The following is a 27510-nucleotide window of genomic DNA, read 5'->3' on the forward strand; positions in this document are numbered from 1 at the left end:
TGTTCTCTTTTCAAAATATGAAAAACCTCGCGCCTTTTTCTGGGAAGGTTCAGTCCATTGCAGTTCCAAGTTAAAAACTGCAGAGACATTATTGGTTAGTTCCCTCCAGTCGCACCCTGCGACTGTTCTTCTTCCGTTGGTGATTTAAGTCCAAATGTCAGGTTCCCAAAGTCTGTGTCTGATGTCGAGTTTAACACTCCTTTCACCAGGTCCTCCTCGTATCTGTCCAAAAATTGTTCTTTATCTTGTACTGTTCTTATTTTAACTTTCTTTCCTTTGAAGTTAAAGGACAAACCCTGTGGAAATTCCCACCTAAAGGGTATGTTGTTCTTCTTCAGCAGGTCAACCAAATTCTTAAAATGGGTTCTCACCTCCAGAATATATTTTGGGATGTCCCTGTAGATTTGCACAGAGGCGTTTTCAATCTGGAGCGTCTTCTGATAATGCAAATTTAGTATCTTATCTCTTTCCTCTTTAGATCTCAATGTTATCAGGCAGTCCCTTGGAATCTTCCTGCCTTGCCTTCTACCCAATCTGAAGGCAGTTGTTATCTCAAATTCTTTTTCCTCTAGGTTCACCTGCCAGAAATCTGAAATTTCTTTTGTGAGAAAGTCCACTAGGTTGTCCCCTTCACTTTCTGGAACAAGCCTAAGTCTCAAATTCTTCTCCTTACGTTGCATGTCCCATAAAGAAAGGGTCGCCTCATGTTGGTCAAGCCTCCTACAGACCGGTACTAAATTTCCCTGTGTAGATTCCGCAGTGGATTTGGCTTCTTCCGCAATCTTCCTAATTGTGGCGTTCTCTTGCACCAATTTATTTATAATCTCTGTGTTAGATGTCATGCTTTTGGTGTTCAAATCTAGTTTTGCCGTAAGATCTGCCAATTGCTTGGTATTTTCTGTGCTCTGTTTATTCAGCTTTTCTAAAGATTCATTTATCTTCAATAATGCCTGCGTCACTGACTCCATGAATGCACTTATTCCTTTTTCCTGTCCAACTGGGCCTGTTGGAAGTATTCCTGATAAGGAGCCCCTTTTCTTTTGTGCTGCTTTAGCCTTAGATCTTGTTGCTATCTCATCTGCAGGGCCACTCATGTCCCAAGGTCGTTCCCACAGGAACAGGTCTTGAATGGAAAAATCCAGTGACTTTGTTTTTAACAGTCAGTGTTGCAACTGTTGCCTTCAGCCCTCTAGAGGGAGCCAAGATATCCAATAAGCAAAGAAACAAAGAGTCCAAAAACCCTCAGAGGAAGAAAGTTACTAAAGGACGTCTTTCAGTCTTTTGGTTGCAACAATATTATTTCTACAGAATCTCAGGCGATTGTATCTAATAAAGTCCCCACTTTGCAACCAATCTGACAGTTCCCTGTCAAAGTGCTTCACCCAGACAGTCCGTTCCCAGAGTCAGAGACTGCAGCAAATTGTCCCTTAAAATTTTCTCATGCAGGTTTCCTTTTCTTCTTCCCCCCCTGTTCCTGCTTACTAGGGGGGGAGTTAAACTTCAATGCTAGGGTTAGTCCTCTCAAAAGTTCTCCATAAATTATCAATTACAGCTTCCTGGTTCCGTTGCTTTAGCGATCATGCAGTCCGGGGGAGGCAGACTTCTTTTATTTGCCGTCCCCACTTTCGGCCAAATTTTTATAAGCTTTAATTTAAAATCCCAGTAAAGTTTCCAATCCTACTCACGGGAATCCCTTTTCAGTCCAAATTTCAGGAAGGAATCGGCGCTCTCCGTCAATGGCGACGCGGCTTCACTCCACGGGCTGGGTAACGACTCTCAGCTCCGCGCACCCCCGATGCTCCTCCGGATCCAAACTACAAGAAAGCAGATTCCACCTAAACATTAGGAAGAACTTCCTGACATTAGGAAGAACTTCCTGCTGCATCAAACTGTTGACTCATGCTAAGCTTGTAGTCCACCAAGACCCCTAGATCCTTTTCACATGGACTGCTAGCAAGTCAGGTGTCGCCCATCCTATATTTGTGCATCTGGTTCTTCCTGCCTAAGTATAGAACCTTACATTTGTCCCTATTAAAATGCATTTTGTTAGCTTGTGCCCAGTTCTCCAGTCTGTTTAGGTCATTTTGAATTCTGATTCTGTCTTCTGCAGCATTAGCCACCGATCCCAGTTTGGTGTCATCTGCAAATTTGACAAGCATCCCCTCAATTACTTCACCCAAGTCACTTCTAAAGATGATGAACAACAACAGGCCCAGGAGAGAATCCTGTGGCACCCCACTCGTCACTTTTTTCCAGGATGACAAAGAACCATTCATGAGTCCTCTTTGGGTTTGGTCAGGCAACCAGCTACAAATCCACCTAACAGTTACCTTGTTCAACCCACATTTTACCAACTTCCTCACGAGAATATAATGGAGGAATTTATCAAAAGCCTTACTGAAGTCAAGATACGCTATATCCACAGCATTTCCCTGATCCACCAAGTTTGTAATTCCATCAAAAAAGGAAATCAGATTGGTCTGACATGACTTTTGAGAAACCCATGCTGGGTCTTAGCAATCACAGTATTCTTTTCTAAGTGCTCACAAACTGACTGTTGAACTATCTTAACCTTTAGCTCAGACAGCAAATTGTCTTTGGCCCTGGAAGAAAGAGGAGTCCACAGTGGTTGCTTACCAGCCACAGGTCATCATATATTCACAAACCTTCTCTTCCAGCTGCTTCGTAACTACAAAGATCTCCACATCTCCCTCTCAGAGCTGAAGTCAACCACAGGCCTTAGAGTGAGTCAGACCATGTTGTCCATCTAGCTCAGCCTTGTCTACACTGACTGGCAGCAGCTGTCAAGGATTTCAGACAGGGAGCCTCTCCTAGAGACTCTGGGGGTTGAAACTTGGACCTTCTGCAGATGCTCTACCACTGCTCTATGGCTCCTCCTCCAGTGCTGGATTCCTCTGGGTAAGGCAAGAGAATTGCAGGACCTTCTCACAGAGAGCTCATTTATCCTCCCTGACCTGGTGGATAATGGGGACAGCTCATTCTGCTTGGCTGCTAGGGCTGAAAGAGATGAGAAAGCAAGGAGGTAATTCATCATGTTGTCATGCAGCCAGTCAATGGAAGGTGGGCATTGAAGGCTGGAAGACTTACCTACCTCTCTTAGCAACCCTCTCTCTAGGACAAAGCTTGTGATCCATTAAGGTAGATTGGTGAGCACCCAAAGCACCACGGCGAGGGGGAAGAGATCTTCCCAAGAATGGGGTCTCAGGGTCTACTTATTTGCCTTGAGGGAATGGGGGGCAAGATTCACCTAACACCAGGGCAAGCCCTATATGTGGGCTTCTGCAACAGGCAGGGGCATAGCATGGGGGGGTGCTAGGGGGCCCTGGCAAGAGGTGAAGCAGGTGCCCTCCACAGGCGCTGGCTTCCACAGGGATCCCCGTCCCATCCAGGCGTGTCCTGGCGGGCCCCATCCCTGGCTCCCTGTCCTTCCCTGTCTGCTGCTGCAGGTCTCTGGGCCCTGGAGCCCTTCACTGCCCTGCCTCACTGCCATGTCCCCTCACTGAATGGCTGCCTGGCCAACACGTCCCAGACAGAGAGCAGGTGTAGACAGAGGGAGGCGGGCACAGGGCAACCCCAGCATAGCCCAGGTACTTCCAAACCATGCTACGCCACTGACAACAGGGCTTTCTTCTCCTCTGCCTGTGACCCCCCCCCAATTTGCTCTGATGGTTCTTTCAACCACCCCCAGAACAGCACACAGGGGGTTGCTTTGTCTGGCAAGTAGCAATGCTTGTGCTGCTGGGACATTCAGCACAGTTCAGCATGAAATTCTACTCTAGGATGAAGTCCCCTAGCCCTGCCCAGCTCACTTACCCAAGGCATTTTAGCTCAGGGATGGTGGGGAGTCAGGCAGACTTTCCTCTGCACATCTGTGATGATGCACATCTGGATATGTGAGCCACAAGGAGCCACGTAGCTCAGGGGTAGAGCAGCTGCTTAGTATGCAGAAGGTCCCAGGTTTACCCCCTGGGATCTCCAGGCAGGGCTGGAAACGCCCCCTGCCTGAAACCCTGGAGTCAGTGTAGACCAGTGTTTCTCAAACTCGGGTCTGCAGCTGTTATTGGACTACAACTCCCATCACCCCTGACCACTGGTCCTGCTAGCTAGGGATGATGGGAGTTGTAATCCAACAACAACTGGGGATCTGAGTTTGAGAAGCACTGGTGTAGACAATACTGAGGTAAATTAACCAATGGTCTGATTCATTTTAAGGGGGCTTCCTGTGCTGGGCTACCTAGATAAGGGATGGAGATGGGCAGAGACTAAGTTGCTGTCTTATCAGGAGCTGCTGGGTTAGAACTGGGAATGCTGAGCTACCAGTAATTTAGCTGAGTCAGTAAAGGGCTTCAAGCTGCTTGAGAGGCTTCACTCAAGCTGGCCATTGCCTCTCCTGAATAGGAAGGAAGAGACACATCCTATCTAGGCTGAGCCACTGACATGGCAGCAATAGTATTTCCTGGTTCTACCTTGTTTTCTGCTTTGACTTCTTCCTTGACCTCTGAGCTCTGGCCCCTTGGCTTCTGGTTCCCCCTTGGGGGCTGCCTATGCCCAAGCTCTGAGCCATTATCACATCTCCCCAAACTGGGGAGGGGAGATACCTAAACAATTTAGAATAAGGAGTCCCTGATAGTTAATTTAATTCTGACCCTAACTTAACCCAAGAAGATGCACATGCAGTAAATACTTCCAGATTAGGCTTGGGTCTTTGCCTAAGCAGATCTTAGGCAACTTTTAGGAGCAGCTCTTCTCTCCCTTGCAGTAGCAAGATCTCCACAGCAAAACAACCCTTCCCACAATTGATTCAGTGCCTTGCCTGGTAGAATGCTAAGCTGTCATGTCTGATAATTAGATTTTTGATCAGGAAGTGTCGATTTCCACACACCCAAACTGATGAGAAAAAAAGATCCATTAGTTATAGAATTTGAAGGAGAGATTGGGCAATGAATGCTGAACAAACGTATTTAGAAGCCTGCCAAGGCAAAATGAACTGTGCAAACATTCCAGGTGGGTTTTGTTTAAGTTTAAATTTATTTTTGAGAACAGGGACTACTTGTGTGCTGTTCCCCCCTCCGGAGCGTGAACAGCATTTCCATTTCAGAATTGTTTGAGGTTCCTCTGTGCCTCTCTTGACAACTTCTCTGACATTTTCCTTTCTTTTGCTGACACTGATTCATCTCTGGAAAAAAATGCTATGTGCCTTCACGTGAGCGGGCAAAGTATTAATGTAACAACCAATGGAAAGCTCTACTTCATTGTGTTTGGTATGCTTCCCTCACCTATTTGCTTCACCTATTTTTTTTTAGCTGAAGTCCTCATTCACCAGCATTTTAGTCTGAAGACTTACCTAACTCTCTTAGCAACCCTCACCCCCCTCCCCAGTTATTGCACTGGGAGATTAGCCTGAGATACAGGGACTGTATCTGAGCCAAAATAATAGTCCAGGAAGGTGAGCTAAAATGATATGATGCAGCCCTGATTTCTAGTGAAGGATGCCCAGTGTTTCAGGTTGGATAATATTCCACTCTGGACTTAATGGCCATCCACCATATATGGTAAAGTCATGTATATGATGTAACTTACTTTAGATAGTAATTTGTAAGTCATTCACCAGTGTGGTGTAGTGGTTAGAGTATAGGACTAGGACATCAGAGACCAGGGCTCAAGTCCCCACTTGGCCAGCAATCTCATTGGGTAACTTACTGTGTTGTCCCCCCCCCCACTAATAAAAAGTGAATTCTATCCCATGCCTTCTGTGTGTGTGCCTGCTCTGTAGCCGACCTGGCTCCCTGACAGCTCCTTGACACTAGCTCAGCATTGTCTACCTTGAGTGGCAGTGGCTCTCCAGGATTTTAGACAGGCGGACTCTCCCAGCCCTACCAGGAGATGCTCTGCCACTGAGCTATGTGCCCCCTCCCATAAATTCAACTAAAGCTAGCCCTGCTGTGCTTGGGGGCCACTCCTGCTTATTCTGCTAAGTGAAGCCCTGGACTCCTGCTGTAAATGAGAATGCCTAATGGTCTGTTCCCTAGGAGGACCTATTTGACTCCTGCTCCTTCCTCCCATGTTTCTGTCAACAGAGCAGTATCAGCAGCAGATGAACCGAGAACATTCATGTGCCAGGAAAAAAAGGACTCCAGCCCCTGGCCCCTCCCTGCACTTCCCCAGGTGAGGATAGACGCCACCTTCACCGACAGAGAAATAAGTCATAACGTTTCTCGCTTTCCTGCAGATCCTTCTGATGGGCCCTTCCTGGCATTTGTGAATTCAGCAAGCACTATGATTAATAGCCATCCGTGCCTCAAATCATCCTTTGCTGTCAGCTCCAGCAAATTGATAAGAATGATGGGGCCCAGCACCGAAAACCCTGCCTGGGTTTTTGCTTTCCGCTAAGCCAATTAGCGCCTCTTCTTATAAGTTTTCAATTGGCCCATTAAACTTGGGCAGCCTTCAAACAAATAATTCAGTATTGCATATGATGGAGGCTGATCGAGGAAAGGGGGCCATGCCCCTCTAGGCTGGCTGCAAATAAATATGCATTCTTAGAGATCAGGGGAAAATATAATCAGAGGGGAAGGCTGGAACACATTTACTTACTGACGTGATTACTAAGATAGCGGCGTGTTTCAAGGAAAACACGCCTGATGGGATTGTTAGACTTCAAGCATGAAGACTGATCCCTTGGATGGCGAAGGGCGATTTGTGAGAAATGATCTATGCTTTCAGAATAAGCTTGTGACTCCCCCCTCCTCTCATTAGCAACTTAGAGCACATTAGAAGAATACGCCTATGTTCTTGCTCACTGGTTCTGTGTATGTGTTTTGTTTCTGCTCGATTCCCTTTTGGCCTGTAAATTAAAAGAGCTGCTTGTGCATTGTTTTTAACATTGATATTATGAATATTTTAAAGTGGCAAATCATTAACTTATACATCTTAAACAAGTGATGTGCATGCCCACTGTCACAGATTTCCTTTGATCACACACACACACAGCCTGGCTGGATCACGCCAATGCTTCATCTTGTCGAGCAATCTGTTCTTAGGGTGGCCAACTGGATGCTTGTGAGATGCAGGTGGTAGATATGTTTTTTAATTAATTAATTAAAATAAATAAGGAGTACCAGGAGTTCAGCTATGCTTCCAGCTCCTTCTGGAATCCAAGAACAAAGCCGTGACTTTGCATGTCCACTCAGTCAGGTCCAGGATGGAGGTGATGTGGGCTGTGACTGTTTTGAGGATCAGCTGAACAGTGTGAAAAGGGCTATGTGCAAGTGTGTGACTGGTTGTGGATCAGACGACCTGCACCGTGAAGGGGGGAATGTGGCTTGGATGTGTGTGTGTGTGTGTGTGTGTGAGAGAGAGAGAGAGAGAGAGAAAGACAGAAAGAAAGAAAGAAAGAAAGAAAGAAAGAAAGAAAGAAAGAAGAGAGAATTACTATTAATTCCCATGCCACTGCTGTTTTGTACCCATAATAGCACAGCAATTTTGTGCAGGCCCTCAGGAGAAAAGTAGTTCCTCAATTCTTGTTTAAGGAATCTGAGTAAAAGTCTAAAATAAACTACCAGCCAGCCAGTCCCACGATGCCCTTCATAAGCAGAGCACCCTGGATGAAAATGGGTTTAGACTAGGACTGGCATGCACAAACACAGATACGAGCAGCACACTGTTCCCTTTAGTCTTTACATATGCAATTTTAGTTTTCAGTTTCAATGTTTAGGTTTTGGTGCTAACTTAATCAAAGCTGGCAAGACTTGTGGTGCCACGTCCAATGTAAAGGAGACCAAATCAAATTACTGTCTTATCTTGCATTTCATCATAACTGCCTGAACTAAGCGACCCCTGAGTAGTGGAGCAAGCAATTAAATTTAAACAATGTTCCAAGTTGCTAACACCACCAATTAAAAAGTCACTCTTTAACACCAACTAAATCCATGCTCAGAAGTATCCTAACAGCATAAAAAAGCACAAAGTGATGTCTTTGCTTTAAAATGATATGGAGGGTATTGAAATCACCTGCCAGCAGGATATCCATGCCAGGAAATTCTAGCTCAGCCTTCTCCAAACATAACTCTAAATCTTCCCAGATTTGTGACAACTGGGAAGAGGTGCCTATGGGGGGGATATATATATTAAAGCAGAGGAAGTCTCCTCCTTCACTGCTAGAAATAAGTAGGATTTGTAGGTTGTTACTCTTCGCCCACTGCTGTTGCCGGACCTTGCACTTTAGCTTGATGGAAACAAAGGTGACTAAGCCACCACTAGGTCGGCCTCGGAAATTTGGTTTTATCGCAGGGGTAGCAAAGGCTTCATATCCCTGAAGAGGAGGGACATGGAGATCTAGACACCATGTCTCCTGTAAACAAATAATCTGAGCTCTGCTCAGCTTTTTTTATTCGAGGGGTGGGCAACTGGTGACCCCGGCACTAAAAACTTTTGTTGGAAAAGTGATTCCACAGATGTTATACGGAGTAGAACTCTGGGGATGGAATCAGAAGCTGTTAGAACGGCTTGAAACCTTCCAAAATTTTTATCTCAGAAGAATTCTAGGCCTCCCTCAGAGTACTCTGGCAGCTCTCCTAAGAGTGGAAGTAGAACTACCTTCTGTGTCTGCTAGGGCCCATTTAAGATTCTTGCGTTTTTTCATCAACCTTATAGATGCCCCGAACACCCTATTGGCTAAACAAGCCTTTGTATCATTACAACATAATACCACTTGGCATAAAAGTCTATTAGACATTTTATCCAGATACAACTTACCAGAGTTTAATACTCTCAAATTGTGGAGCCCTGATAAAGTTCGGGAATGGATCTTTGAAAAAGACGCCTCTTTGGACTCCACCAAGATAAAAAACTCTGGGTTTTCCTACTGGTTCCCACGAGTAAAAGCAGTCAAAATCTGTGCCAACTACTTGGTGGAGATCACTGATCCCACCCTTCGGAGAGCTTTCACCATGGCACGGTTTCAAACATTGCCAACTGCTTATCTGACCGGTAGATACACAAAAACCCCAGTTGAACATCGTTTATGTCCTTGCCTTATGAAAATTAAAGAGGATCTTACACATTATTTCCTCTATTGCCCCATTTACTCGGGCTTTAGAGACGCATTGCTGCAAATTATACCCATCTCTATAACCAGTCCTGAAGATAGAGTAAATTTTTTGTTAGTTGATGCAAACCCACGCATTACCCATGTGGTAGCGGTCTTTGTGATGAAGGCCATGAAAGCCAGGGAAAGATTTGTGAACGACAATGTAAAGACCCCTTCATCGTCTGTTTAACTCGCTGTTCGCTTTCCCTCCTTTTCTACTTTGTGGGAAGAAGGTTTTGTTGGCATTGTATGTAATGAATTTTAATATTTTTAACTACTGATTTTAGTGTTGATTTTTGTGCACAGGCATGGTCCTCACAATAAACGGATTTGATTTTGATTCATAGTATTCGGGGCTTTTGCCATCATGCAAAATTAAGACCATCTTATTAGGATCAAATTGTAGGATCAATTGCAGGATCCAGTGGGCCTAATAAAAATGCCAGAAGAAAGTATCGGGGGGTGGGGGAGAGAGTTGGGGAATGTTTCAGTACATTTGGGGTATTTTTAAATAAACTTTTAATGTTAATAATTGCTTTGGATCTCTGATCTTTTTCTTTTCTTTAGTTCTACTCTTCCTCCAATCAAGCAAGCAGTAAAACAATAGAATTTAAAATAAAATTAAAAAATATTTAAAACATTAAAAAACATAAAAAATTAAAAGCATTCAAACATTTAAGAACAATTTTGAAAAACAATCATACACCCTCACAGCTAATAATTTAAACAGTTTCTTTCTGCCATCAGATGTCTGGGTGAACGGAATGGTTTTAGCTAGCTCCTTTTAAAGTTGTTATATTATGTAAGATAACATTTTTAAACATGTTGTCAGGGACTCAGCGGGAGCGCAGGGAGGAGAGGAGATGGAAAGCGAGGGGGAGCAATCCGAGGGCAGCGTAGGAGAATATGACAGCAGCCCGATAGATTCCATGAGCCTCTCCAGCGAATCGGAGGATTCACAGAAGGGGGCGCCGATGGGCAGGGCAAGGGGCGACCCAAGGGGGACACCCCAGAAGCAAGGGGCCAGCGGGGACTCCCAGAGCACCAGTTGCAAATCAGGACCAGCTTCCCCACCAGAGCGTAGTGGGGGGGAGGAGTCCCAGGTGTCAGAGCCCACATATGCACCACCAGCGAGAGAAGATGAGTCAGGGTGGACCACGCCTCCATCGGAGAGCGAGTTAACGGTTAAGAGGAAAGTTGCAGGCTGGGCGCGCGCGCCAAGTTCAAAGGTACAGGCGAGCGGCACAGAAGGTAGCCCGGATAGGGAACCAGGTCCTAAAGCCCGCCGGAAGGAGGGGCAAGAATCGTCAGGGTCAGCGTCAGAGGAGTCGAGGAAGGATGAGACCCTAGCGGGCAGGAGGGCCCAGAGGAGAAAGGAATTTAGGAAGAGGTGGAGCAAAGCGAGAGTCTTAAACTGGTGTGGAGGGGGAGGAGACTCAGACAGGACTTCGCCGGTCTAAGCTCGGGACGTAGAGCTGCACGCTGCGGCTTTGAAATGGAGACTGAATCTCAATAAAGACTTTTGTACATAACTACAGCCTAGCGTTGGTCCTCTGTGAGCTGGGACCTGGAGGCAGCTCTGACAGTAAGTCCTGTCTCTAATTTCAAAGAACCTCGCAACGTGAGAGGACGCAGCGAGGGGCGAAGATTGGTGCTTCGCGAGCTCACAAAAGCAGCACAAGATGACTACAGAAGAACGACTGGCAGCTTTGCAAGAAGCTGTGGTACAACTTAACGCAGAAATACGAGCGGCAAGGAGGAGAGAAGAGGAATCAGATGCTGTCTGCAAGGATCTGCAAAACAGGTTGGAAATGTTGACTAAACAGGGGCCACCGGCAGCCAAATCAGAAGGGATCGGGCTCGGGAAGAGAGGGGGGAGCCTGGTGTCGCATTTCGATGGGAGTCTGCAGCAATATCCTAACTTCAGAGCAGACGTAGTTTTTGCGCTAAAGTTGCTGGAGAAGGACTTTAGAGATGAGCAGGAGAAAGTAGGCTTCATACTAACGCATCTCCATGGAGAAGCTAAAGCGTGGTTGCGCAATCTGTGGAGAGATAATGATCCAGCCCTCCAAAACGCAAAAGCCTTCATTAAGGCGATGGACGATTGTTTTTTATCGGAGATAGATGTCGATGTCGCTAGAAAAGAGATTCACGGTCTGAAACAAGGCAGAGCCACTGTAAGGCAATATCATTCCCGCTTTTTTGCATTGGTCAACGCGCTGGGATGGGAAAAAGACTCAGCGTCCGTCAGGGACCTGTTCTGGGAGGGGCTGAACGGGGCTGTGAAAGACGAAATCGCAAGGGGGGAGAGGCCACGGAGCACTCAAGAAGTGGTCCAGAAGGCGTTGACGATTGGTGTGCGGCTGGAAGAACGTCCCTGGAGCAAAGATGAAGGGCGTTGGGGACGCACGCCAGCAAGGGCACCTCCTTTCTTCCCCAGAGACTCAGCGCGCGCTCAATCCACGCCTCCACTGGGAGGGGGAGAGGAGCCGATGGAGATAGGTGGTGCCAAGGCTCAGTCAGCGACCAGAGCCCTCACACCAGGAGCAGCCAAGGTGAAGCCTCCTAGAGGGAACAGGAAGTGTTACATCTGCGAAAGTGCTCAGCATATGGCAAAAGAGTGCCCCCAGAGGCTCCACAAGCACAATGCAGCCTCAGCAAAAGTAACAGAAGCAGCTCAGCAGAGGGAACCGCAGCAGGGAAACGACGAAGTCTGGCTGGAAGCAGAGCCGCTGGGGCCCAGCCAGACGAATCAGTGAAGCAGTCCCCAGGAATCTTACAGCCCACAGACCCCCTCCCGCCCAAACCAGTGGTGCAGCTCACCGCAACACTCCAGCTTCCCAATGGGCTCACCATGGAAGTGCCTATTACCATTGACTCTGGTAGCAATGCAGACTTTATGGGGGTGGATTTCATCAAGCAACATAGCATAGCGCTCCTGCCTGCCACGATGCCCCTGAAAGTAGTGACAGTCGACGGAAGAGAATTGCTGGGGGGACAGGTGGTACAGCAAACGCCGCCAATGGTGATGCGCATTGGAAATCACCGCGAAGTGATCAGCTTCAACGTCACCCAACTGTCAGACACGCCCATAGTGTTGGGCATGAGCTGGTTGGACAGGCACAGCCCGGCATTGGCATGGTACCAGCGTAAATTGACCTTCTGCTCCTCCTACTGCGCAGAACATTGCATCATGACTAACCAGGAGGACGAGGGGCAAGAGGATGACCCACAGCTACAACTGGGCATGCTGCAAGCTGTACCCGACAAGTACAAGGCGTTTTTGGAGGTCTTCTGCGAGAAGGAAGCGGACAAGCTGCCTCCCCACAGACCCTACGACTGCAAGATTGACCTCCTGCCGGGGGCAACGCTGCCGACCGGAAAACTGTACTCCATGTCTGAAGACGAACTGCAAGAGCTCAGGGAGTTCATAGATCACAATTTGAAGCGGGGATTCATCCGAGAATCCAAAGCAGTGGGGGGCAGTCCTGTTTTCTTTGTGAAGAAAAAAGACACGCCCCAGAAGAGGCTTGTAGTTGATTTCAGAATTTTAAATTCGAAAACCAAGCCCACGGCTTTCCCGATGCCCAAGATCGACGACTTGCTCGCGACGGTGAGAAAGGGACGCATCTTCACCAAGCTGGATCTACGAGGGGCGTACAATCTTATACGCATGCGGGAGGGCGACGAGTGGAAGACGGCCATGTTCACGCCCTTGGGCACCTATGAGTATAGGGTTATGCCTTTCGGTTTACAAAATGGCTCCCACTGCTTCCAAGCCTTCATGCATCACGTGTTAGCGGGGCTCCTATACAAGAAGTGCGTCTGCTTCCTGGACGACATTCTGATCTTCTCGGAATCGCAGGAGGCTCACGAGAGAGATGTCAAGGAAGTCCTGCAAAGACTACGGGAGCACAGGCTTTACGCCAAGCTGGAGAAATGCCAGTTCGACATGACGGAGGTGGATTTCCTGGGCTACAAGCTGTCCGACAAGGGAATCGCCATGGACAGCGCCAAGGTACGATCAGTACTGGACTGGAAGAGCCCGCGCAATCGGAAGGAGGTCCAGAGGTTTGTCGGCTTTGCTAACTTTTATCGCAAGTTCATCAAGGGTTTCGCTATGCAGACGGCGGCCATCACGGACACCCTCAGCTCCAAGAAGAAGAAGTTCACCTGGACGGACCAGGCGGAGCAGTCCTTTCAGAAACTCAAGCGTCTCTTCGCTTCCGAGGAACAACTGCTGCATGTGAACCCCAGCAAGCCCATGAGGGTGGAGACGGATGCCTCCGACAGAGCCGTGGGGGCAGTCCTGTTGCAGCGAGACCCGCAAGGGGATTGGAGGCCGTGTGCTTTCTACTCCAGGAAGCTCAGCAAGTCGGAGCAGAACTACACCATCTGGGACAGAGAGTTGCTGGCCATTCATGCAGCATTCAAGGCGTGGCGGCACTTCCTCATCGGAGCCAAACACACGGTGCAAGTTCGCACGGACCATAAGAACCTGGAGTACTGGCGCACGGCGCGGTTCCTGAACCAGAGACACATCCGCTGGGCGGAGTTCTTTGCGGATTTCGACTTCAGGATAGAATATATCCCCGGAGACAACAACGTCATGGCTGATGCGCTATCCAGGAAGCCGCAGTATCTGGAGGAAGCAGCACCGGTAGCGGCCAAACACATTTTCGCACCCAAGGCGTGGGCATGCGCTTCTGCCACAATAGACCTGGAAGCGATACGGCGCGAGCTGCGAACAGATTCCTTCGCGCGCTCCAAGATGGAGGAGGTGCGCAGCGGCACGGCAAAGGACGACGAGTTCCAGATACGCGACGGACTGCTCCTCCGCAAGGGGGCCATCTACGTACCGGGAGATGAACTCCGCGCGACAGTACTGCAACAGCTACACGACGCACCCAGCGCCGGACATTTCGGCAGGGAAAAGACGGTGGAATTAGTAGCCAGAGACTTTTGGTGGCCCAAGATGCGGGGAGAAGTCGCGGAATACGTCACGAGGTGCGACACCTGCCAAAGGGCCAAGCCAGTACACAGACCGCCGGCGGGACTGTTAGAACCGCTACAGACCCCGTCCGAACCGTGGGAGAGGGTAGCCTTGGACTTTGTCACTGACCTGCCCAGCTCGAGGGGCAAAACAGCAGTACTTGTGGTAGTCGACATGTTCACCAAGATGGCGCACTTCATTCCTTGCGCGAAGGTGGCCACAGCGGAACAGACAGCCAAGCTGTTCATAGACCACGTGTTCAAGGTACACGGCCTGCCACGGTCTATCCTGTCTGACAGGGGGCGCCAGTTCATCTCGAGTTTCTGGCGGAAGCTGATGGGGATCCTGAACGTCAAGGTCAACCTAGCGTCGGCAAGACACCCGCAGACCAACGGACAAGCGGAGAGGGTCAACGCCGTCATGCAGCAGTACCTGAGATGTTACGCCAACCAGCAGCCCTCGACCTGGGTGGACTATCTGCCCCTGGCCGAGTTTGCATACAACAACACACAACACGTGTCCACGGGGGTGACACCGTTTTTTGCCAACCACGGGCGACATCCCAGGACCTTCCCGGGCTTAGAGAAAGAGGGGGAGGGGGAGCCACAGGGAGCAGAGGCATTGGCAGAGGAGTTACAGGAGGTCCATGAACAGCTCCGTAGACAGTTAGACCTAGCAAAACACGTATACAAGATGCAAGCAGACAAACACAGAAGAGTGGGGGAGGACATACGGGTAGGGGACTGGGTCTGGTTAGCGGCCCAGGCAGTGCCGGCCAGATCCTTAGCTAAGAAGAAGCTAGGACACAAGCAGTTGGGCCCTTACCTAGTCGAGGCACAGATCAACCCAGTGGCTTTCCGTTTGACACTACCGGAGGGTTCCAGAATGCACCCGGTCTTTCATAGATCGGTGCTAACGCCCTACAAGGCACCTCACAGGTTTCAGGAGCCAGGGACAGCTCCCAGTCCGCTTAGAGATGCACCCATGACAGGGGGGTCGCCGAGGGCGGGGCCACTCAACGAGGTGACGGAGATTTTGGACTCGAGATGGGGGGAAGAGGGAGTCGAATATCTCATCGCAAGGGAAGGTGCCCCGGCCAGCGCCAACAGCTGGGTGCCGTACTATGCGGTGGAGGAGCACTACCTCAAAGACGAGTTCCACGCACTCTTCCCACACAGGCCCATGCCGGAGGATTATTTTGACGAATATCTTTTCACCCCCACACTCTCAGCCAGTACGTTTCAGGGGTTCTCCTCGGTTGAGGAGACGGTTCCAGAGACTACCTCGCCGGAGGGGTCGGTCTCAGACTTGGGTGGGGAGCGCTCTTATTGGTGGGACACTCAACCCGAGGAGGAGTGGCGCAGGAGACTGCTCAGAGGGCCCTGGCACGCAGACTACCCAGAGGAAATGGGGGAACAAGGGGGCATGGACGGGTTGGGGGAGGATCCTGGTTTCGAGCACGCCGGCAACGAGATGGAAGCGGAGGAGAGCGACGTCGATGTACCCGTCACGGACTGGCAGCATGCCAGGGGGGAAGACCGGTATCCGGCATGCACCCCCACAGCATTGGAGCACCCGGAACCCACGCCAGAGGAGGGGGAGGGGGGAAGGGGGGGCTTCGAGGGGGGGATGGATGTCAGGGACTCAGCGGGAGCGCAGGGAGGAGAGGAGATGGAAAGCGAGGGGGAGCAATCCGAGGGCAGCGTAGGAGAATATGACAGCAGCCCGATAGATTCCATGAGCCTCTCCAGCGAATCGGAGGATTCACAGAAGGGGGCGCCGATGGGCAGGGCAAGGGGCGACCCAAGGGGGACACCCCAGAAGCAAGGGGCCAGCGGGGACTCCCAGAGCACCAGTTGCAAATCAGGACCAGCTTCCCCACCAGAGCGTAGTGGGGGGGAGGAGTCCCAGGTGTCAGAGCCCACATATGCACCACCAGCGAGAGAAGATGAGTCAGGGTGGACCACGCCTCCATCGGAGAGCGAGTTAACGGTTAAGAGGAAAGTTGCAGGCTGGGCGCGCGCGCCAAGTTCAAAGGTACAGGCGAGCGGCACAGAAGGTAGCCCGGATAGGGAACCAGGTCCTAAAGCCCGCCGGAAGGAGGGGCAAGAATCGTCAGGGTCAGCGTCAGAGGAGTCGAGGAAGGATGAGACCCTAGCGGGCAGGAGGGCCCAGAGGAGAAAGGAATTTAGGAAGAGGTGGAGCAAAGCGAGAGTCTTAAACTGGTGTGGAGGGGGAGGAGACTCAGACAGGACTTCGCCGGTCTAAGCTCGGGACGTAGAGCTGCACGCTGCGGCTTTGAAATGGAGACTGAATCTCAATAAAGACTTTTGTACATAACTACAGCCTAGCGTTGGTCCTCTGTGAGCTGGGACCTGGAGGCAGCTCTGACACATGTGATTCCACACATGTTGCTGAAGGCCATCTACCACCTCTAGGTTTTGCCCCCTCATTCCCAGATCCCATCTCAGTGATGCCCCGTCTGCTCTCAAGGCTAATCCATTTTGGTCACGGTCCATTACTGCTGTGCCTTTTGCTTCAGGGGAAAACCAGATCTGTGAACCTTCTGCATGTTGTCTTGGAGGCACTTACCTGCTAAGTGGACTGTTCAAACCACGACAGTCAGGTGTCAAGTGGCTTGAGAGTTGGCTTCATCTATAAAAGAAACCGTTTTACAACATATCAGACTGAATCTCATCAATCTTCTCCAGAAAATATATCATTTCTTCCCACAGCTTCTCGCCATAGATTGGATGTAGATGGTCCCTTTCCTTTATTCTTTTTCTCCCCCTGCCATCAGCCTTTTGTTTGATTATGGTCATTAATACAGCAGAACAGAGTTAAGAGAAATGCTTTCTTTTAAATATCAAGAAAGCAGATGATGCTCGTGCCAACTTGGCTCAGGTTTGGCAACAAAGTGGGAGCAGATGGTACAAACCCAGGGAAACCTCAGTCGAGATCCAGGAGCAGAAGAATGATGCAGATGGGATGGGTGGGGTGGAGGGTGTCCATGCATGAACCTGTGCAATGGAGTAGACATAGAACCATAGAATCATGGAATTGTAGAGTTGGAAGGGACCCCAAGGGCCACCTAGTCCAACCTCTTGAAATGCAGGAATTTCAACACACAGTCCTCCATCCTATTTGAAACCATACCAGAGCCTGCTTAGGCTTTGCAAATATGCTAGCCGTTGTATTGCTGCACCACTAGGGTAGGAATGCCCTCTTCCAAATTGGTTACCGCCTACCTCTTCTTCTAAGCTCTTCACATTGATCTGCACCTCCACAGTTAACTCCCAAATACTCCTCCACGTTAGCAAGTCACCAAGGCCTTCTACAACACAAAGGTATAAAAGTTGCCTTGAACAGGGTCATTCTAGCCGGACATTGTGCTTCCCGCAGCAACTTGCCCAATGTCACTGGAAGTTCTCAAGCCAAGCAGGACCATTCAGGACATAAGGAGGCAGCAGTTTCCATCCTGGGCTTGTCACAATCAGCTCCATTTCTGAAAATCTTGACTTCGGCGAGGCAATATGGCGCGCGCCACAGCGCCGCAGTGCTCCTGAAGGCAGCCAGTGTTAACTGCACTGCTTGGCAGGCTCCAGGGCCACCAGGGTTGCCGCCACTAATGCCATTACCGGAGTCAAACCGGGGGCACCCAGCGGGTCAACCAGGGGAGCTGCTGAGCAACCATCCCAGTGATCCTCACTGAGCCGGAGCTGAAAACACCCGGCCAATGGCCACGCCTGGGAAGCCAGCAGGAAATGAAGATGAAAGAAAAAAAAGGAAAGAAAAAGGAGCCCCAACTTCCCCAGCTTACCGTCGTTGCCGCTGCCGCTGCCGCTGCCACAAAAGGAGAACAGAGGTAGGAGAGCGCCAGGGAGGCTCCAGAGAACCATGTGGCCAAGCCCAGGCCTGACCCAAGCCTATCTCCCTGGCAGCTAGCGTGCCTAGAGCAGGCCGGGATCCAGAGGGAAGCAGCGTGACGGAGGAATCCCTGCAAGAGAAGAGAAAGCAGCCCCCCCCCCACTTTGCTGGGAAAAATATTTTTTAATACTACCCAAAAAAACCCTCTTTTTATTTTTTATTCCCAATATTTTTTATTTTTTCCAATTTAAAAAACAAAAACAAAATACGTTTCTTCCTCCCTCCATTTTTTCTTTTTAAAATATTTTCTTTTTTTAAGGGGGGCACTGCTGCTACAGCCACCTTTTACTCGTATTTTTAATTTTAAAATCTTAATCCCCCCCTTAAAAAAATCTGAAAAACACTTCCCCCCCATTTTTTATTTTTTAAATATTTTCTTTTTTAAGCAAGGTACTGCCACTACAGCCATCTTTTACTCATATTTTTACTTTTTAAATCTTAATTCCCTTCCCATAGATCTACCTACCTATCTATCTGTATCTTAAAAACACATTTCCCCTCCATATTTTATTTATTTATTTTATTAATATTCTTCACTTAAAAATTAAAGTAGCTGCACACAGGAGAGAGCCCCAAATCAGCAGGGGCCACACCCTGGGATCGCAGTTTCATCCCTGTCTTCCTGCTTTTCGCACTTTTTATTTCCTTATTTTGTTTACTCTCTACTCTCCATTTTATTATTTTTATTTTTTTATTTTTCAATAGGAAAAAAGGAGAACAACATAAAAATCTGAGACCATCTGTATGTTGATTTGCTTGATTGTTAGCTACTGAAAGGGAGGTTTTGTTTGTCTGTTTGTTTTTGCTCTTTGTTTTCTGCTTCCTCTTTCCTTCTTTCTCAACCCCTAAGCCTCCTCCCCTCCCCTCCCCTCCCCTTTCTGTTCTCTCCTCCCCACAAACTAATAACAAAACCCACACACCAACACACGCACACGCGCGCGCGCACACCCCCCCCCCTCAACCTCATACTTGGACCAGCGCGACAAATCTTTTATCACCATTACTGTAGCAGCCTGCTTGTGGTTAACGCTTAGCTGGAATGAAATATTCAACGCAGCAATAGAGAAATTAAAATAATAATTTATTTGTCAGACAAATAAATGATAGGCACAGTGGTATATGGTTACCAAAGCTCTGCCTGCCCTCCAGCCCTGATGGCCAGCACTTATATTTCCTCAACCCAGCCCCCTTGCTCCTCCTTTGGCTGCCTCTGTCCAATCAGCCTGGTTGAAATTCCTATTGGCTGTTTGCTAGAACCAATCATAAAAGATACACCCATTTCCTATAACCTTTTATGGGAGACAAAGAGCTATATTTCCTTCTATCCATAAATGGCAGACAAGTAGCCATATATCTTACATTTGCCTCAACAAGGCACCTTAATTACCAGATCACCTTTTGCCCCTGTTGCCCCTGCATTCCAAAACAGATGGCTAAAACAGATGGCTCGTGGTATTAAGTTCTATCTAAACAGAGATCTTACTATTTACCAACTCTTAATTAGTGTTTTTGCAGCTTGATTGTATTCTGTAATATGTAGGGTCAGTGTAACCTTTGCTCCCAGCCTGTATTTCCCTTTTACAACCTTGAGAAATGTGTCTCCTGCTACTACTATAAATCAGGGGGGCCCTTGTCCAGGAGGATAAACAACTGCCAAAGTCCTTAGCCAGCTGGTTTTCTGCCTGGCATGAAACATTTGCAAATCTTTAAGCTCATTTTAAAATACAGGCCTTGATCAGATGCCTCATTACCACTATTCTTCCCCCCTTTCCCCTCTCTCTTCCTCTCCCCTTTATTTCTTCTGTATATTTTACCCTAATTTCCCCTCCATTCCCTCTTCCTTCCTTCCTTCTTTCATATTTTTTCTCCTTCTTCCTTTCCTTCTCTTCCTCTTTCGTTTTCCCTTCTGTCTCTGTTTTGTTTTGCTCTATTCCTAAACAGAACTGAAATATACTCGGAGTCCTGCAGTGATTTCATGCTCTTTATTGCAGCTTGTAAAAAAGTGATTAAATTTTCCCCCAAACCTCAGGCTTTTATATACATTATTTACACAATGAGTCCCGTCTGAATGGCTGATTCTGCTTCAGAGAGCCAGTGTGGTGTAGTGGTTAAGAGTGGTAGTCTCGTAATCTGGGGAACCGGGTTCGCGTCCCCGCTCCTCCACATGCAGCTGCTGCGTGACCTTGGGCTAGTCACACTTCTTTGAAGTCTCTCAGCCCCACTCACCTCACAGAGTGTTTGTTGTGGGGGAGGAAGGGAAAGGAGAATGTTAGCCGCTTTGAGACTCCTTCGGGTAGTGATAAAGCGGGATATCAAATCCAAACTCCTCCTCCTCCTCCTCTTCTTCTTCTTCTTCTTCTTCTTCTTCTTCTTCTTCTTCTTCTTCTTCCATCCTGGAAGCAGTCTTCTCCTGCAGGCCAATCAGTTGTTGCATTCTAGGATCCTACCTGCCTATTGTTCTAGGATAAAAGTTTAGTACATAACAAGAACCTTAAAAAGGGGACAAAAGGCCAAGGATAAAACATAAAATACTTACAGATGTAAAAGATAGAGGTAGGTTTGCCCTCCCAGACCTTAAATTGTATTACGAATCTGCTTCTTTGGTATGGATCAGGGACTGGATGAGATTGGACAAGCAAGAGGCATTAGAACTAGAAGGACAAGACGACAGATTTGGCTGGCATGCATATTTATGGTACGGGCAAGGGAAGATTCATAGAAGTTTTTACAACCATATAATTAGGAAATCATTAATGAGAGTATGGAAGAGATACAAAGACTTATTGGAACAAAAGACCCCGTGGTGGCTTTCACCACATGAAGCATTACTGCTCAAACCACTTGGAAAGAAAGGAAAATGGCTCACATATGCTGATTTATTAAAGGAACATGATGGAAAATGGAAATTAAGAGATTATGATGAGATCAAAGACCACTTTCAGAGTTGGTTGCATTATCGACAACTATATGAAACATATAAAGAAGACAGTAAGAAAGGATTTAGTTATACTAGATCTAGGTTTCAAACGGAAGTGATTAAAGGGAAAGTGAAACTACTGAAGGCCGCATACAGCATACTATTTGAATGGGAGACGAAAGATGAAGAGGTAAAATCAGTTATGATTAAATGGGCACAAGATGTAGGTCACAACATTATGATGGAAGATTGGGTTAAATTATGGAAAACTGACTTAAAATTTACAGATTGTTCCCTATTGAAGGAGAATTACATGAAGATGATGTACAGATGGTACACAACACCAGCGCAGTTAGGGAAAATGTACAAAACTAGTTCAAATAGATGTTGGAAGTATAAGGAAAAGGAGGGAACATTTTATCATATGTGGTGGGATTGTAAAGTAATTTAAAAATTTTGGGAAATGATATACAATGAATTGAAGAAAATGTTCCATTTAACATTTGTTAAAAAACCCGAGGCATTTTTGTTGGGGATTGTAGGGAAAGACTTGCCAAAAAAGTTGAAAAACATCTTCATGTATGCGACAACGGCTGCGAGAGTTCTGGTAGCACAAGGAAGACTGAAGAAACCCCAACTAAAGAATCATGGCAAGAAATATTGATGGACTATGCAGAACTGGCAAAATTGACATATAAACTACAGGACAAAAATAACTGTGACTTTAAGGATGAATGGGAACCTTTCACAAAGTATCTGAAGACGCAACAAAGCGAACTGGACTCCTTGGCAGGTTTTGAATGAACATTCACAATTTTTTTTTTTACTGATAATAATTAGCTAAACAGTTTGAGGATCTATACAACTTTGTAACATGCAGAAAATAGCATTATTGGAGAAACCAAAGACTGGAACTGAGGGAAGTCGGGGGGTGGGGTGGGGGGATGGGTTTTGTGGGGGGAGGGGGGAGGGAGGAAAAATGGGGGGGGAATAAGGATATGTTGTTGGATAATATGTTTTGTTATAACTTTGAATAAAAAAAAATCAAAAAAGGATCAAAGCTTAGTACATAACAAGAACCTTACCAGTCTTAAATTTTAACTTTCAACTACAAATCCCTTTCCCACCCTTAACTGGACCTCACTTCCCCCCAGTGTGTGCATGAGCCTGTAGGTGTGTGTGCACAGGGATACCCACAAATAACCCCCCATCCTCCCCTGGCCCCACTTCACCAGTCTCTTACATCTCAGCCTGTTACCCCTCTATGTCAACTGTTTGTCTGTTGGTCTACTTGTCTGTCTGCTTGTCTATTCCTTGCTTCGCCAACACCACTGAGGCATCTATGGAAACCCCAGAGAAGCCCTTGAAACGCAGCCCGGACGTGACAAAAATGACTGCCTAATCCCAACGCTCTGTAAAAGCCACCAGTCAACAACGCCTGCCCAGCTCAACAACCCAACAACACCCAGGAACCATCATCACCACAACTCCCAGTCATAACACACCCCACTCCAAGAGGATGCCAAGCAGATCTCAAACCAAAACCACTAGGGAGATTGAGATGACACCAACCAGGGAGATGGCAAACAGTGCTGAGACTGCAGCACCCCTTCAAGATGACGACCACCCAACAACGAAATGAGATCTGAGGGAAATGGAAATGAGATTAGCAGAAATATTGAAGGTCACAGTGGCTCCCCTCTAGAGAACAAGAACCAAATGCAAGAAAGAATAATAGAGCAATACCGAGAGGAGAACACACATGTGAATAAGAAATTGGCTGAACTGGTAAACCACCTGGAAACAGAAAGCACAGAAATGAGAATCAAACAAGTGGACCTCGAAGATCGCAGTAGACATAGCAACATTAGCTTCCACAACTTTCCCAAAAAAGTGGAGGAGAAAAGCCCAGCAGACCTCATTGTACGCTGGCTAAAAACCATGATCCCAAACCTGACACTCGAGGTAGACAACCTGGAGAGGGCTCACAGAGCTCTAAAACCTATGCCAAAATCCAACGCCCCCCCCCCAACAACATTGTGCGCTTTGCCCATTACGAAAAAGAAGAAGAAGTATGGAACAACCTCAAACTGGAGGAGAAGCCTACGCTCATGCACCCAACGTCTCCAACAAAAAGGGATCAAATACTGATGGGGCTTCCCTTTCCGCTTCATTGTAACAACCAGCACAACACAACACACGGCTACCAACATACCTGAAGCCCTGTAACTACTGAAGAACCTCGGACTCGACCCTCCACCAGAATGGGAGACCAACCAAGTGAAAGCCAAGATTATGATGAAACAACAACAAGTGATTGGATGATAGTAAAGAGGAAAAAGAAATCACAGAAGCGACACAACAATGCAAACCAATACAGTCAAGCACCACACACAGAATCGTTCCACCGAACATACAGCACAAGACACCAAACCAACCTCAACCAGATCAACCAAACCAACACATCATAGAATGACAACCCTGAAACAACAACCACAGCTGAACGAAGCAACCGGAAATCACCTCCAACTGAGGGAGTGGTGAACCCCTCCCCCTTTTCCTCTCCCCCATGCCATAAATATAGCTAACACCTTCAATTCCCCCCAACCCTACAACTCCACAGAGATCTCACCCCAACACCAGTCCAGATGACATCAAATCACATTACCCATTACCCAACAACCCACAACTCACACTTCCAGCACCCCCCTACACCATACTAAAATAACTCCCCCAACCTCAAAAAAACAACCCACAAATAGGCCAAACTCTGACACTCCACCAGCACAATGGTGGTGCCAGAGCGCACCAACACCCACATCCCCACCCCAACGCACCAATGATGTTGTAAATAACACTGAAAACATTGCTAATGCCTATACACAACATTGGTGTCACAAAGATGCTTAACACCGTCTCACTGACTACTCCCTATTGCAAACAACAGGAAGGATGGCCTGTCCTTGAACAAGGCCCTCCACGCCAGCTGAGACCTAGGACCAACCGGCTAAATGCCAGATGGCCCATGATACCCCATTTAAACACCTATATGACTACATATAGGATACTTTCTGCAATCTACACTCCACTCTTTAACCCAAACCTAATTCTAACTCCCTACTCCCCCACCCACTACACTCTAGGTCAGTGCAACTTCATTGGTTCGATAGACAACCCAAGGTGAGAGAGACAGGGCAACCCGGACGGGTTGGCAGAGAATCACCCTATATAGTAGATAAGCAAGATGGCTAGCTTAAAAGCAATTACATTAAATGTGAGGGAGTTGGGAAACCCCATCAAAAGAAAACACATCACCTTGTATATCAACACCATAAAACCACACATCACCTTCCTACAGGAAATACACAACCCACCCAAAGGGAGCAAACTCTTGAGTGACCCCCGCTTCAGTCAACAATGGGTTGCAACTGTCTCAGGGAAGGACCGTGAAGAAGCCATAATACTTAGTAGAGACCTGAACTTCAAAGCCACGACAGTCTTAAAAGACAAAAGAGGCAGATTCATTTTCGCTAAAGGGACACTAGATAGCAAAACTCAACTGACAATTGGCTCCATGTATGCTCCAAACTCAAAACAACTAGACTTCATCCAGAAAACACTAAACAAGTTCCTGTTCTTCTCCGAAGGGGAAGCAATCCTGGGAGGTGACCTCAAATGTGAAAGGCATATTATTGAAAGATACCCACCCCACAACCCCATGGGCAACCTTTCTCTGAAGGAAACCCCTAACAATTAGGGACTCTAATTGGGGTGAACAAAACCCGGGAGACACCAGCCACACATTCCAATCCGGATGCCATGGCACAGTGTCCAGACTGGACAGCATTCTGCTCACAGAGGGTCTAATCCCACAGACAGCAACATAACATTCTCCCCCAAAGAAATAACTTCAGAATTTGCAGAATTTTACTCCAACCTATACACCTCTCCTAACCCACCTGAGGAGGAAATCAAAAAATTCCTAGCAGGACTGACCATGCCTACCTTAACCAATGAGGAACTGGAATTCATGGACAGTCCTATCACCCCAGAGGAAATAGATACGGTCCTCAAAAACCTGAAGCCACACAAAGCCCCAGGCCCAGATGGTTTTACAGCAGAATTCTATAGGAAATTCAAAGTACCCCTGATGCCCTACATGACCCGCCTATTCAATAACATCATAAAAGGGGGGCCTATCCCTCAAACCTGGACCTACTCCAAAATAGTCTCCATCCCAAAACCACTGAAAGACCTCAAAGTAGAATCATACAACCCAATCTCATTAATAAACCAAGACTACAAGATATTCACATCAATCTTGGCTAATTGCCTAAAAAAATTCCTACACAAGTTAATAGCCCCAGATCAGACTGGCTTCATCCCTGGCCACAATATAACAGACCCCATTATGAAACTACTGAACCTGATCGAACACAGCAAGGCAACCAAACTCCCATTGACAATTATGTCCCTAGACATCCTCAAAGCCTTTGATTGCTTAGAGTGGAAATACATATTAGCAGTACTAACTAACATGAAATTTGACCCCAACTTCCTACAAATCCTCAAACAAATATACTCCCAAGCCTCAGCAAAATGCAGAACTAACAATATGGATTCTAATACTATAGCTATCCAAAGAGGCACGAAACAAGGATGCCCACTGTCTCCCTTCCTATTTATCCTGGCACTGGAACCCTTAGCAATCCGAATCCGAGCAGCCACAGGCATCAAGGGAGTGGAAATAAGAGGCAGAACATATAAATTAGGGCTCTTTGCAGATGACCTAATGGTCACAACACCAGACCCCCTAAGCACAGCAACCTCCCTAATCAGAGAACTCAACACATTTGCAATGGTGTCGGGCCTACAGGTAAATTTTACAAAGTCAGAAGCTATGTGCTTCAACACCCCTCCTCACACCCAAAAAGAACTCACGAAGGTCACCAAAATAAAACTTTGCCACACCAAGTTCAGATACCTAGGGGTACAAATAACCAGAAACCTCAATAAATTGTACCTCCACAACTACAAGCCCCTGTGGCAACAAATTAACAAAGACCTAAAGAGATGGAACAACATGAATTTCACTCTCTCAGACAAAATAGCCATGATCAAAATGATCACCCTCCCAAAACTAACCTACCTATTCCAAACTCTCCCAATCTGGATCCCCCCAACCCAACTCCGCAGTTAGCAGAGAAAACTACACTCTTTTATCTTCTCACATAAAAAACCAAGGATAAGCCCCAAATACCTGCACCTCCCCACCTCAGAAGGAGGATGGGGAATCCCCAACATAGAAGCATATTTCATTGCCAACCAAATATGCCATATAATCCCATATATACTTGAAGATGAGACAAAACAATGGGTACACCTAGAGAGGGACACAGTTGAAAATACCTGCACCACAGCATACCCACTCCTCCCAAACAAACTAAAGAAAATTCCCACAACACTTAACAGGTACACACAGACCATGCTCAAAGCATGGAAAACAGAAATAGGCAAACTATCCACAACCCCATCCCCACTAATCCCCCTGGCGTACCACCCATTATTCTACCATGCAGCACAAAACCTCCAGATAAAAACCTGGCAAACCAAAGGCTTATGTAATGGGTTAAGGGGGCTGCTTGTGCGTAAATGGTTGAGTTCTCAACTCATGCAATCAGTTTCTAAACTCTCCCAGTCTGCGGAGCCATGGATGCATGGCTACCTCAATCGCTGGCAGAATCCGTCAGTGGGCGCTTCCGGAATTTACGCCAACATAAGAGTTCCTTAACGGAAACTCTCCTTCTGGATTCTCTGCGTGACAGTTTCCTGTGCGGAGTAGGCGTCCCCAGCGGAGGTCCTGAAACCTCTCCGCTGTTCTCACTGGAAGTATCTTGGAGCCATCCCTCCGACTGAGTTTCTGCGGAAACTCTCTCTCTCCCCCTGCTGGTTCCTTCCTCAGCATCCGAGGGTCTCCTAGCCTCCTTGAGCCCTTCCACCACCTGACTCTCCGATGGCAGTTCCCTGACATCCACCTCCCCTCCAGGACCCCCCTCACCCCCCGTTTCCCCCTCTTCTCTGGGTGGTGAGGCTGGGAACCCCCTGAAAGAATCCTCCTCATCTTCGGATGACTCGAAAACCGCCCTCCACCTACTACTGTCCCTTCTTCCCGAATACTCTTCCCCATCTGATTCTTCTTCCTCTTCTTGTCCTGATTCTGGGAACCCCTCAAACTCCCCTTCTTCGTCAGTGGTGCCGAAGTGTTCCTCCCAGAACCTAGCCAAGGGCTGAGGCTTCCTTGGGTGCCGGAAATGAAATGTTCCTACTAAAACCTCATCATCAATCGTTTCTGCCGGTACCCAGGTATTTTCGGACTCCGGTTCCCCTTCCCATGCCACTAAGTACTCCACCTGTTTACCCTTCCACCGAGAGTCGAGTATTTCTGCTACATGACTGCTGCTTTCCCTCTCTTCTACTTCCGGTGCCGTGGGAACCTCACCTTCACGTCCCAAAAATTCCCGCCCCTCCCGGTATGGTGACAGTAATGACCTATGGAATACTGGA

This window comes from Podarcis cretensis (genome assembly GCF_951804945.1).
Source record: "Podarcis cretensis genome assembly, chromosome: 2".
Taxonomy (NCBI): Eukaryota; Metazoa; Chordata; class Lepidosauria; order Squamata; family Lacertidae; genus Podarcis; species Podarcis cretensis.